The sequence below is a fragment of the Sarcophilus harrisii genome, chromosome 2 (genome assembly GCF_902635505.1).
Source record: "Sarcophilus harrisii chromosome 2, mSarHar1.11, whole genome shotgun sequence".
NCBI classification, from domain to species: Eukaryota; Metazoa; Chordata; class Mammalia; order Dasyuromorphia; family Dasyuridae; genus Sarcophilus; species Sarcophilus harrisii.
Window position 1 is genome coordinate 470,602,841 of NC_045427.1, and position 13,493 is coordinate 470,616,333.

Consider the following 13,493-nt stretch of genomic DNA (forward strand, 5'->3'; position numbering starts at 1 on the left):
ATATATTATTTATTTACATAGGGGTGAGAAATTTCTTTGTGCTTATGTATCTTGTGTTCCAATAAGAAAGAAAAGACCAGACCCTTATGGTTTGGTGTGTTATGAATTGTGTTTCCTGCCTTGACAATTTGTTTTGCTGAGTGGTAGTGTATTTATATGGCAGTTGGCCTTAATAACCTTTATTGACTTGAGTGGATAGAAGCCAAGACTAGGATTATTAAAATGTATCCGTTTCAAGGCAGTACAAAATCACAACATGTATAATTATGTTAGGTAGGCTACAGGCTCCATTTAATCCCACCCATTTATGTTAAAATTTGGCAGAAAGAGCAGTCATGGCATTGAAAACATTAAAAGATGCAGAAAATTAGTGAGAGTTTTATGGAATGTCATTCCATTTGCTTGCTGTTAAAGCTTTACAAGAGAGAATGGTGAAACTTCAGAAAGTTAAAGGTGACCTTTAAATACAGAAATTTTAGTTGTTTAATTTTAAAATGACAGCTTTCTTTTTTGGGCTTTCCTAATGCTACTATGAAATTTTAATTGTAGCATCCTATCCATTTTAGCTATTTTAAATATATACATACAGACATATATTTATAACTATATATCTATATAAATAAATAAATAGTAATAGGGAATAAAGTGTGGGTGGAACAGAGAAGCAATTTGTTTCTAAGGGAAATAATGAAGCTGTTATAGCACTTTTGGCTTTTATTTCAAGTTGAGATGTAGAACAAGATGGGTTTTTCACATACCAGACCGGTATTTCCTATTACAGCTAAAGATAAAGCTAAAGATATCATCATGCATTATTTTTGAAAATAAAATAGAATTCTAGTTTAAATTAAAGATTAATGTCAGTTAATTATAAATATTAAAACAGATACATTCATTTTGAGATTCCAGTTTTCAGATCCAATATTTTTGAGTTATTGGAAAAGTCTACTCTAGTCATTCAGAATTTGAAATTAAAAGTTTGATCTTTCAGAATTTAGGCTTTCTTTGTCATACTCAGACTCAGTAGTGACTCAGACATACTATAGGCTTGCTGATGTTTATGGCTTAGTAGGCTAGGCCCTTGAATGCCAAAACAAGTCAGAAGGCTGCTCTTACATTAGGACTCTAAGGATCATCTTTCAGCTCTAATGGTCTAAATCCTTTTTTCAGCTTTGCTCTTCACAGACTTTTGATGAAGGCTTTAAAAACAACAACAAGATGTATTTGGGGGGAGGTGAGAGGCAGAGGATAGAAAATTTAAAGAGTAAATTTTTAAATAATTTCTTTAGTAATTATAAAAGATATTGTTTTCTTCCCCTTCTTTCACTTCCCCCCCTTTTTTTCCACTTATGTAATTTTTCTGGCTCATGTTTTTCCATTCTTAGAGACTATAGTTATTAATGAAAAGAAAAAAATTGTTATGTAACGTCCTTTTTGAGGGGGATGGGAGAATTTACACTTCCAAAAGAATTCAGGCTTAAGCCTCCAAAACAGAGTATGTGCTGAAAGCACAAAGAACTGTATTTATGCTTCTCTTTGAAGTGTGTGTGTGTGTGTGTGTGTGTGTGTGTGTGTGTTTGCAACAGGATAAGGAAAATTTTAGAAACTGTCTGATAGTGTTCAGGGTAAATACTTAAACCCCTTTAGAGAATTTCACACACAGATACTGTGCAGCAGAAAAAAAGGGATACTTATGTTTCTTAAAGCTGCTACAGCCTACAGCTTTGTACTTAAAGACAGAGGTGTTGAATAGAATTCTATTGAGGATACATCCAGTGACAATATCTCCTGGAACATCAGAGCAAACCAGTGGGTAGGACTTTCTATTTTTAACCCTTCCATGAGCGAGTCAGTGGAGATTTGAGCTTTGTTAGTATGAAAGTGCCTGAGCATGCCTGTTCTGTATACCAAGAATGTGAAGAGGTGCAATACCCCTGTGCCTCCTTTCTTCACATGAGAAGAACAGGGCTGAAAATGCTGAAGGTTATGAAACTGTGACAGGAGCCAGAAAATGCCAGCTGTGGGCATGGCACAGCCTTCTCTCTCCCAACTCAGTTTTGGGTATGGACAGACAGGCTTTCAGTTTCAGGTTTGATTTTCAGGATATTGTTGGGTTCTGTCTTTATTATATACAAATAATTAAAATGTGTGTGTATATGAATTGTTATGCATACTTATGTGACTATCCTGAATTTTTGTACTTTAAGCTATACTTCTCTGAAGAACTTAAGTATGAAGAAATCAGTGTTTTTAGTAAAGCAATGAATATACTCAGTTTTCCTCCTAAGGTGCTAATTCACTGTTTGAAATTATTTGCATTTATTTTGACGAGCATGCTTTCAGAAGTGCTCTCAGACACCCTGATGCTAGAACTGTCTGTCATTGCTTTCAACAATGGAATTGTCTAAAAACTGCAGCATACAAACAGTTTTTTTTTTTCCCGCAGATTTTCAGCTCTGGTATCCTATTTACATTATTACAAGTCATTTAACTTTGAAACTGGCCAGAGATTTAATTATTCCTTCAGCTTCTAGTTTAGCTGTTGTTCCACAGAGCTTTCTTTTCAGTTCTAGCTCTGAGTAGCACGAAGGAAGGAAAAGAAAATCCTCATCACTTGCTAGTCCTTGTTATTGGGAATATTCTCAGGATTTTCTTTTAGATCAGTCTTTTTTGGGGGGAAGGGGGGAAGTAATTACCTAATGTTATTGCCCTCTAACTAAGGTTATTGTTAGGATCAAATGAGATCATATATGGGATGAACTTCCTTTGAAAGGAGGTAAATAAAGCTCTTCCCCAAATTCAGGGTAGTGAATGTAGTACTTTCGGTAGTCCCTGAGTTATAAACACTTGACTAAAAACAACCATATACATGATATAATATTGTTGATTAATAGTAACAATTTCATGTATGTATATATGTGTATATGTATATATAACATGTGTATATACTTTAAAATTTGCGAAATTACTTATATATGTTATCTTGTTTTCTCCACCCTTCCCATGACAAAGATGCCTTGCACTGCTAGAACCCTTCACAACTGATTATTTCTCCAACAAAACCTTCTCTCCATTGATACCCTTTGTTGCCAGAACTACTGATACTTCCTAGAAGAATTGCAAATGAGAGGATTTTCCCTGACCTCTATACACATACACACACACCCATTCCAAAATTGAACTCAGGGCTTAAGACTTAATACTTACCATTTTCCTTTCGATGTATCTCACCTTAAACACTATTATATTGGTAGTCTGGATCCTACTCCATTTCTTCCTAATTTCCCCCTCCCTGTACAAGTGATGTACTCATACCAGATTTCTATACTTAATGGTCAAAGGATTCAAGGATGTACTTAGAGAAACTCCTGGCTCTGGAGTACTATTAATATCATTTTAAGCATCAATGGAGAGAAGATTTTGTTAGAGAAATAATCAGTTGTGAAGGGTTCTAGCAGTGCAAGGCATCTTTGTCATGGGAAGGGTGGAGAAAACAAGATAAAGTTATAAGCAGAGAAGAGAGCATTAGGTTTGCTGTAAGGAAGACTGGTTCAAATCCCAATGATATTTACTAACTCTGTGGGCCTCTCAGTGCCTCAGGCAATCAAGGAAGTTCCTAAATATTGCTTATTTACCAGTAGATTATCATTAAAAACAGCAATAATAATGATTCTATAAGAGTAGCCGATTTTATATACTTCTTTAAAATGTTTTATAAAAGTTTGCATCTATTATCTCTTTTGATCTTTGTGATTGTTAGAAATAAGTAGTTCAAACTGACATCTTTGTATTGGTTTCTGTTTTAATTTGTAAATATCTTTCTATTAAAGTGTTTTATATAGTAATGGCTAACTATTAAACTTCTAGCATTATTCTATCCCATATGACTCAACAGATTTAGAGATCTGTGAGCTTTTGCATTTTTCATTTTATAAAATCTGACATATTCGAATACCTGGAAGAAGAAATATAATTTCCCTGATCCTCAGTTCCATGACCTGTGATAGCTTTAGCAATGTGGGTACTTTGTGAAACTTGGATGACTTCAAGAGATAGTGTCTGGCTATCTAAGGATGCATATGAAAACACATTGGTCAAGTTCTACTTTTCTCTCCTATCTATGTTACCCAGATTTTTTTTTATTTGTCATGTTCTTGAAATCTTGGTTTCTCTTCATGGAAAGTCTTCTTATTTTAAAATTTTCTCTAGAGGATTTGTTTAAAACAAAGGAAAACAACCCAGTACCTAGAGACATCTCTAACAACATCAGTGTAACATATCAGAGTGCACAGTACTCATGTGGATTGACTCTTTGCATCTCTTTGGATGCTACTACTAAGAAAAACAAGTCCAAGGAGACTGAGCCCATTAATGCTTTAATGTGAAATAAGAATAATTTTAAACAAATATGTGCGAAGTCACCTGTTTTCACTAGAAGCAGTCCTGATACAACCTAACATGAAAGTAATATGTCTAAATATGTTTTGTTGATGGTCTTTATCTTTTGTTTAGTGCTTTTCCCTTTTCTTTGACAAAAGGATACAATTGAGTCCCAGAATTAGATAACTCTTTCAAAACAACAGCAGATTTGGACTCTTTACTACCAATCTCATAAAAGATCTAAAAAGAATAATATGAATAGGACAAGACTTGGGTGCAAAGATGTGTAAGTGTGTAAATGTGGAGAAAATTGACTTTTTACTAGAACTGAAAGTTGATTATTTCTCTTCTTTTGGGTTGGCAACCCCTTTTGATGATGGTATGCATATGACTATCTAGCTTAATTATTTGTCTACACTTAACACAGTCCTAGGAAAGGGATCTGGAAGTAACTGGGTTTTATGTCTTTGGCAAGAATCTTTATGATTAAATATACCTTGGTACATGGAAACAGACCCCTTGTCTTGGCTCTTAATGCTCTTAGGATTTTACCTTTGAAAAATATAGAAATTAACATTCAACAGTGCACAGATCAGAAAATTAATTTTGTCCTTAAAAGCTTGAAAGAATGTAGAGAAGATATTGAACTGTACTGCCAATGGTACTATTGGTATTTGGATCCAATGGAAGAAATTTGGATGGTTTTGGCCAGGATCTACCTTCACTGGTAGTCAGATTATGCAAGCTACAAAAAAGATTTTGATTAGAACGGCTTTTTTTTTCAAGTTTAAAACTATGCTCACTTTGTGGGTAGTTAATTTTTTGTCTCTTTAGGGAGAGCCTGAATATATATACAGTATTTAGAGATCCTGGGTTACGTGACTTGAATGAGCCTTCAGGCCATGATATTTTTCTTCAATAGGTGAAAGATCTTGGCTTAATACTCTTAGTTAACTTAATTACATTATGACTTTTCCTCTTCTTTTGGTAGAATATCCTAGAATGCAGTTCATTTGCAAAGTATAGTTGCATAGTTGCAGACCAAAGCAAGCTCAGAAAAAGCCTAGGCTTTCTGGTTAAAATCTGATAATTGTGATTGTAATGCCATTGAGGAATATCCTTGAAAAAAGAGAAATGGTTTCTTCTCCATAGTAATAAGAAAGAATTTCGTAAAACTAACTATAGTGATATATAATTGTCTCCCATCAAAATTATATCTCATCATTTCATTTTGCATCTTAGTTTTTAATAATCCCATGATTAAATTTGGGTTTTGTTGAAGGTCAAGAAATGAGCATAAGGAAAAAAAAATTCTGTTCATTCAATATATTAAATTTAACCTATTGAGCATTTTCTATGCTCAGGGCAGGGCAGTTAGGTGGCCAGTGAGTAGAGTGCCAGGCCTAGAGTCAGGAGAACCTGAATACAAATTTGGTCTTTTACCTTAAGACTATGAGCCTATATAATAATATCAGTAGGTAAGGATGGGAACAGAAAAAAAAGGACATTTTTTAGTAGAGAAAACAGCATGAACAAACACAGTGAGGTCTTTTATGATACAGGAAATAGATTAGTTTGGCAGGAGCAAAGAACTTGGTTCTGGAAGTGATAGGGGTGAGTTGAAAAAATAAGGAAGGACCAGATTTCCAAAGGCCTGTTGAAGGAATTTGGATATTGTTTAGGCAGCATTTTTGTCATCTTGGGTCAACTTAATTTCTTTGCTTTATTGGTGCCGTATTTTTGATATTAAAGTTTGTGTTTTGAGTCAGATATCAGACCTAAACCTTAGAGGGTATATATGCAGCTTGCTATGTGGAAGTGTGTGTGTGTGTGTGTGTGTGTGTGTGTGTGTGTGTGTGTATAAAAATATATTAAAATGCCTCAGAAAGTATAATCATTCCTCAGTTTTTTTGTTTTTTGTTTTTCCTGGAGCATCATCCATGTCTTACTTCCCCATTAATATTAAATTCCCAGGACCTATTTTCTCTATATACTTTCTATATACTATATACTGTTAAATCTAATCAAACACACACACACACACACACACACACACACACACACACCCTGTTTAATTATCATGTCTGTGTAGATGACACCCAGATCTAAAAATACAGCCCTTATCTTTCTTCTGAACTCCATTATCTCATCACCAGCTATTTATTGGATATTTCCAATTTGATCTCCTATGAGGATATCAAATCACTCTCTCATGATCCATATTGGATTGGTTGCCAAATTTTGTCGATTCTATCAACATAATAGCTCTCATATCCAGCTTTGTTCTGCACACCATGCTGACCAAGCTCCTACCAAGGCTACTGCAATAACCATTTAATTGATCTCTTCAGTCTCTCCCATCTCCAGCCCAACATCCTCAGAGTTGCCAAAGTGATATTCTTAAAGGGCTGATGCTTTGTTTTGCTACTCTAGTGCCTGCCTGCTGCCTTTAACATCAAATTCAAACTCCTCCATTTGGTATTTAAAGCCCTTTACTATCTGAAACTGCACTTCCATTCCAGGCTTTTTATATGTTAGTATTCTCAATGCAGACTTTTCTAGCCAAATAGGCTTGGTTGCTATAATCCACATATGACGTTCCATCTCCATGACTCTGCACAGGCAAAGGCATTCCATACCTAAAACACATCTTTCTTTATAACCTGACTCCTAGAATCCCTATCTCCCTTTAAGGGCGAGCTCAAGACTTTCTTCATTCCCTAGCATTTTCATTCTTCCCTCTTTGAAATTACTTTGAAGATATTTTTTTTTTTTTTACATTTTAGCTTATTATTTACTTTTAGTATTTTTTTCTCTTTAAATTTTGAGTATCAAATTCTTTCCCTTCCATTCTTTTCCCCATTCAGTAAGAAGGTAAGCAATGTGATAGCAATTATGCATATGAAATAATGCAAAACATAGTTTCATATTAGCCTTGTTTTTTTAATGTACTTCTTACATTGTTTGCATTGCTTTCTATTGTACACATATTATATTCTTCAGTAGATTATATGCTCTTTGAGGACACTCTTTGAGGACACATTACCATCTCTTTCCTTATATTGGATCAAAGAAGATTGAAACTTCCTAAGAAAGCCATGAAACATTTGTAGGTTATCAGGTTGAGATAGCCAGTGATTTTTGTACTTTTAAAGTGACAGTTCAGGAGGAGCATTAACCAGAATTCTTTTTTTTTTTTATGATGTTAAGTGACTTGCCCAGGGTCACATACCTAGGAAGTGTTAAGTATCTGAGGTCACATCTGAACTCAGATCCTCCTGACTTCAAGGCTGGTGCCTAGCTGCCCCACCAGAATTCTTAGACAACTTTGTTGCTTGTTAATGGACATTTGTCTGACTAGTTATGAGATGACTACTTGATTCTAGTTTTGAGTACTATTGCCATTATCATAACATCTTGCAAAACCATCTTTTCAACTCATCTTACATAGTTATTTATACTTTTAAAGTACTTGAATGTGCATAATTTCATTGGATCCTGTTAACAACCCTGTGAAAAAAGTAGGCAGTTGATATTCCTTCTTATTTCATAGAAGTTTTTGGCACAGCCTTGTTTCTTTCATTTATTGTTTCATTCATATTTTGCTTTCTTTTTTTCTAGTCTGTTGTCCTTTTCTTACTTACTTGGGGATGTCAGGAGCACCAATACTTTGATCTTCAGTCTGAAGCCCAAAATAAACATCAATTATAGGGGCATAGCAATTTAGAACTGATAGAAACCTTAAAGATTATCTAGGCCAGAGAAATCAAACTTGTCCCATGGGCAAATAGATTAAACAGTAGTTCCTCTTTGATTTTAATGAATGATGTATTATTTTTTAAAAATGTAAATGTGATTTTCCAAGTCAATATACAGGTTATGGTTTAGTGTATTGTTTCTATTTGAATTTGATGCCACTGATCTGGGTCATTTTACTTTCCTCATGATACATATAAAGAAACTTAGGTCTAATCATTTACTCAAGATTAACTGACTTACTCAGCCAGCCACATCTCTGGTTAGTGGCCCAATTGGAAATAGGACCCTGGTTTTCTGATTCCCAATCCACTGTGCTTCAATTAATTGCTTCTTGCTCATTTTTTTCCTTAGTTAAGTATTGAATGTTAAGTATTGAGTGCTAAAGATTTGAACATGATAAAATAATTGAATAGCTGTTTAGCTCACAACTGTCTATTGTTTGTCAGGAATTCTCCACCTAATCCTGGTCAGGAATTAATGCAGATCAAAATTAGATAATTGTGTGATAGATCATATTTTCAAGATGGGCATTGAAGAACACTCATTTTTTTGATTCTGGGGAGGGGAGTTGAGTAAAATAACTCTGGGCCAAATCCAGGCCTATGTGTTATGTTTCCCTGGGTGGGAGGTAGAGGAAAGAGTACCTTGCCTCTGGGAACATGGCAGATTGCCTGATTTTCTGTTTAAAGTTATATTCCTGTTGGAAACTGTTCAGTGCTGAGTTTCAGTTGCTTCATACAAATATGATGAGTCCCTTTAGTTTTGTATGCTCTTCCTTCATCTCTCCCCCACTGCTTGTCAATATAAATTAGGGTCATTTGTATGAGTAAAAGTTGCAAGTCTTCTCTTTGCTTCTTTCTTGCCTTTCTAAAGGCCTGGTAAGTCAGGTGCCCATATGTTCTGAAGGAATAAGTTAATGGAATGTGGTTTCAGTCAAGGTTAAAAAAGAAATTTCAAATGGAGGAGAAAGAAGACGCAAGCAAGAGCATGGGCAAAAGCTTGCTTTCTTTTCTAGCCAAAACACCTTTGGATGATGAGTAACGTTTTTAAAAACGTTACTCTTCTGTGACTCTCATCACAGAAATGCCTCCTTGCCTTAAAAGCCAGGTCTTGGGGATGATTTGATTTTGGGAACAATTTGAATTTGAAAGTCACAAACATTTAAAAATCCCTCTTCCAACATATTTTGCTCAAATAATCTAATCATAAACAATTAATAGTAGTATTCCTTCTCAGAGAGGAAGACCGAGCATTTTGTTGGAAAACTCACTCCCTAATTGTATCAGTGGCAGGATTAGATAGAGAATTTAGATCTATGATTTGATTTCTTCTGTGTCTAGTATCACCTGTGTACTCAAAAGGAAGCTTTGACTTTGCTTAGCAGGTTTTTCAGAATGGAACCTAAACCATGTATTTCATTATATGGTCTTGAACAAAAATCTGTGAAGGGTCCATGGCAACTATCTTCATCTATTTGAAAGATTGCCCAGTGAAAGAAGGATTAAATATTTGGTAAAGCTCCCAAGGGCAATTGGATTCAGATTTCAGCTCAAGATAGAGAAGAACTTTCTTAAAAAGTTATCACAAAATGAAATGAGTTGCTTTATGAGATGATGAGTTCCTCATCATTTGTTGAAGAAGAGGTTGAATCACTATCCTTATCACTTTGGTCATGGAGAGAGTAAACAAGATGGCCCCAGAGTTCTCTTCCAACATTCTACGAGTTTATTATGTCCAGTTCCTACTGGACCACTACTCTGTGCTTTTGAGAGAAGGCAAAAACCCATTGGCTAAGGGGAAAAAAAGATGTTAATATCTCTTATGCTCATATGTTAATATCAACTTTTAAAATCTTTATTCAAACAGCCTTGGTTCTCAGTCCTTGCTAATCAAAGAAGTCTGAATCCACACCTTCTCAATATATTTCTCTCAGTTTGGCTGATTTGGGAGTCATATAATTTATCACCAAAGATTTATTGAATATTGATTGGCCACAGGATCCATAGCCCTATACTAGGCACTCAGGGTACACATTAAGCAGCTAGAGAACAAATAAAGTGGTGTCATATGCTTAGATTACTTTTCCTCCCTCCTGTCATGGAGGTGTACAGAATGAGTCCAGCATGGGAAAAAGGGGAAGCTTCTGTCGTCCTCCGAGTCCCCCTGGCACCAGTACAGCAACCTTCATGCTGACGGCACTGGAATTTCCTGGTGAGAAGCGATTTGTTTTCTTGATTAGAATGTAAACACTTGCAGAAGTTGTGGGTCTGCACTCACGTGAGTTTTATTATAGACTTTTCCATTTGTAAACATCATGCCTTGAGTCCGAGGAAGAAATGTGATAACCCCAAGGTTCCCAAGAGAGGTGCACATTTGGTTTCTTTCTGGGATAACATTAATATGTCTTAGCATTCTTCTCTGAGAACATCCCACTCATTCTGTTTGTGTATGGAGAGGGGGGTTGTTGTTCTCTATCCCTTTTAATATATATCCTGGTACATTTTTTGTTTATACAATCAACACTTTCCAAAAAACTTCCAAACAATGCTTTACTATAATGAACATTTCTCTAAAATAGATGATTAACTAAAAAAAAAAAAAAAAGAAATTGTCTTTTAATTCTGACAACATGGCAATGACATTAATCATGTGTTTTGTTACATCTTCTCAGTATTGGCTGTATTGTTGTAATGTCATGTGTATTGTTCTTTTGGTTCTTTCTTTACATTATTTCATATTAGTTTTTCATTGCTTCTCTGAATTTTTCATATTCATTTCTCCATAAAACATGGCAATAATCTGTCATATTCATATGCCAGAATTTGTTTAGCCATTTTCTAATTTGGGACATGTATCTTATTTCTGGGGTTTTTTTTGTTATCACAAATCAAACTGTGATTTTTTTTGTGATTTTGTACATAGGGATTTTTCTAATTGACGGGCAGTGTTATTTGCTTAGAATCTCAATAGTGGAATTTTTGGATTAGACATTCGAATGATTAAATAACATCTCTTTCTTGATATCAAATTGTTCTTCAGAATGGCTAAAAAAATCTGTGTATTTTCTAATAATTCTAATTGCATTGATTTTGTTACTGTAAAACCTTTATGATATTATGTAGTTGAGACTACCCGTTTCATTTTTGATGATCTTTTCTCTGTTTTGTGTGATTACAGATTCTTTTCTCATTCATAACTGGAACTGATATAAGATTCCAATGTCCTCTGACTTTTTAATGGTGTGACTTTTTACATTCAAATTCTTTATTCATGTGGAGTTTATTATGATGTATAATATGCTCAGTTAAACTTTTGTTGTTTTGGTTTTGCTAGTTTATTTCTTAGTTTTCTCAGTAGATCTTATCATATTATCCCTTCCCAAAAAACTTGTTTCTTAAGTCCATTTCTTCTTATTAAGTAGATAGAAGATACTGAAGGATGATGGTGTTTATTTCTCTATTAAATCAGTCCTTTTCTGGAAGTTACTGTTATACTTGGCCAATTACACTTTAAATTCAGCTGATAGCTAGCAGAAGTTGGAGAATACTTAATATATAAGAGAGCTTATCAATATAAAAGGTATCTTATCATAGTAATTTAAGCCTTAGTTAATAACAATACTTTCATGAATATGATTACCCTCTCCATCAATGCAGATTATAGACAAATCCATATCTTCTTATCCTGTTTGATTATGGTTCATGTTTCTCGAAGTCTTTTCCTTGTGTCTTCCTATTTTCTGGATACCAGTGCAAGAGTCAGATTGTTTGTTTTCCCAAGATTTCATGACATGACCAACTTTTCATAGAACCTCAGAGTTGGAAAGGAATTTATACGCTGTATATTTTATTGTACAACTGAAAACGGATACCCTCTTTACCAGTGAAATAAAGCCCAAATAGAAATGGATTCCTACAGTCATATTTTGACTTACAAAACCACAAATCAACATTATCTATGTTATATTTTTTTTTGTTAATCTCTTTCTAGTTATAATTGATTCTTTACTCAGGAATTTTGTGGGCCAGGGCATGAAGTGGGCCACTTCTGCAAAATGGACATTTTGCTTTTGGTTGATGACATTTGGGAAAGGCTACTTCCTAGATAGTATTCTGCTTTTGTATGACTCCAGTTATTAGAAAGGTTTTTCTTAGGCCAAGCTTACATTTGTCTTTCTATCATTGTTGTTGCTTTTTCTGGGGTCAGGCAGAATTACTCTATGCTTTCCTTGTGATAATAGTTGAATAGAGCAATCTTGTCTCTCAGAAGTTTTCTCTTCTCCAGAATCAATATAGCTGACGCTTCAGTTGATTATTATTTTCTGGTCTTATATGTTTTTAAAGAGGGTCTTTTAAAAATACTTACTAATATCTTTCATTTTTAAACACTTATTTCCTTTTTTCAATATATTTTTGTTTCATTAAATATTTCCCAATCACATGCAAAAATGTTTTGCACATTAATTTTTTAAAAACTTTTAGTTTTAAATTCTCTCCCTTTGACTCTTCTCCTCTCCCTAAGGTGAACAATTTGATATTGATTAAATAATGTATTAATGTAAAACATATTTTCATTTTTGCATGAATCAAAAGAAAACACAAAGGAAAAATAAAGTTTAAAAATATTCTTCAGTCTTCATTCAGAATTGATCGGTTCCCTCTCTGAAGGTAGATAGCATTTTTCATCATGTATCCTTTGGAATTGTCTTGAATCATTGTCTTAATCAGAGTAACAAAGTCTTTTACAGTTGATCATCCTTTTAATATTGCTATTACACTCTACAGTGTTCTCATTCTGTCCACATTCTGTTCATATATGCATGAATTCATATAAGTCTTCCAAGGTTTTTTTTTTTTTTTTCCTGAAACCATCCTACTCATTATTTTTTGTAGTACAATAATATTCCACCATAATCATATACCACAACTTTTTCATGATCATCTCTTGATTCCCATAATGATGAATTTCTTCAATTTCCAATTCTTTGCCACCAAAAAGAGCTGCTGTAAATATTTTTTGTATGTATTCTTTTTCCTTTTCTTCTTTTGGGATATAAACCTAGTAATGGTAAACATAATTTTGTAGCTCTCTGGATATAATTTCAAATTGTTCTTCAGAATGGGTGGATCAGTTCATAACTCCACAACAGAATAATGTTATTTTGCACTACCCTATTTTCCACCTCTCCTCCAGAATTTGTGATTTTCCTTTTCCGTAATGTTCTTCTCTAAAGTATAATGTTCTCTGGGAGCAGATTTCTTGGGGGCCTTCTGGTGGTCCCAGAGAACATTATACTTTAGAGAAGAACATTACATTTTGGTGCCTAAATGTGGGACAGACACAATCCTGATCCA

At 34.2% G+C, this 13,493-nt stretch overlaps 1 protein-coding gene across 3 annotated transcripts in view; it reads left to right on the forward strand.

The window, feature by feature from the left end:
- The window catches only part of FTO (FTO alpha-ketoglutarate dependent dioxygenase), a 433,221-nt gene that overhangs the window by 202,803 nt on the left and 216,925 nt on the right, over positions 1–13,493 (forward strand). The window lies entirely within an intron of this gene.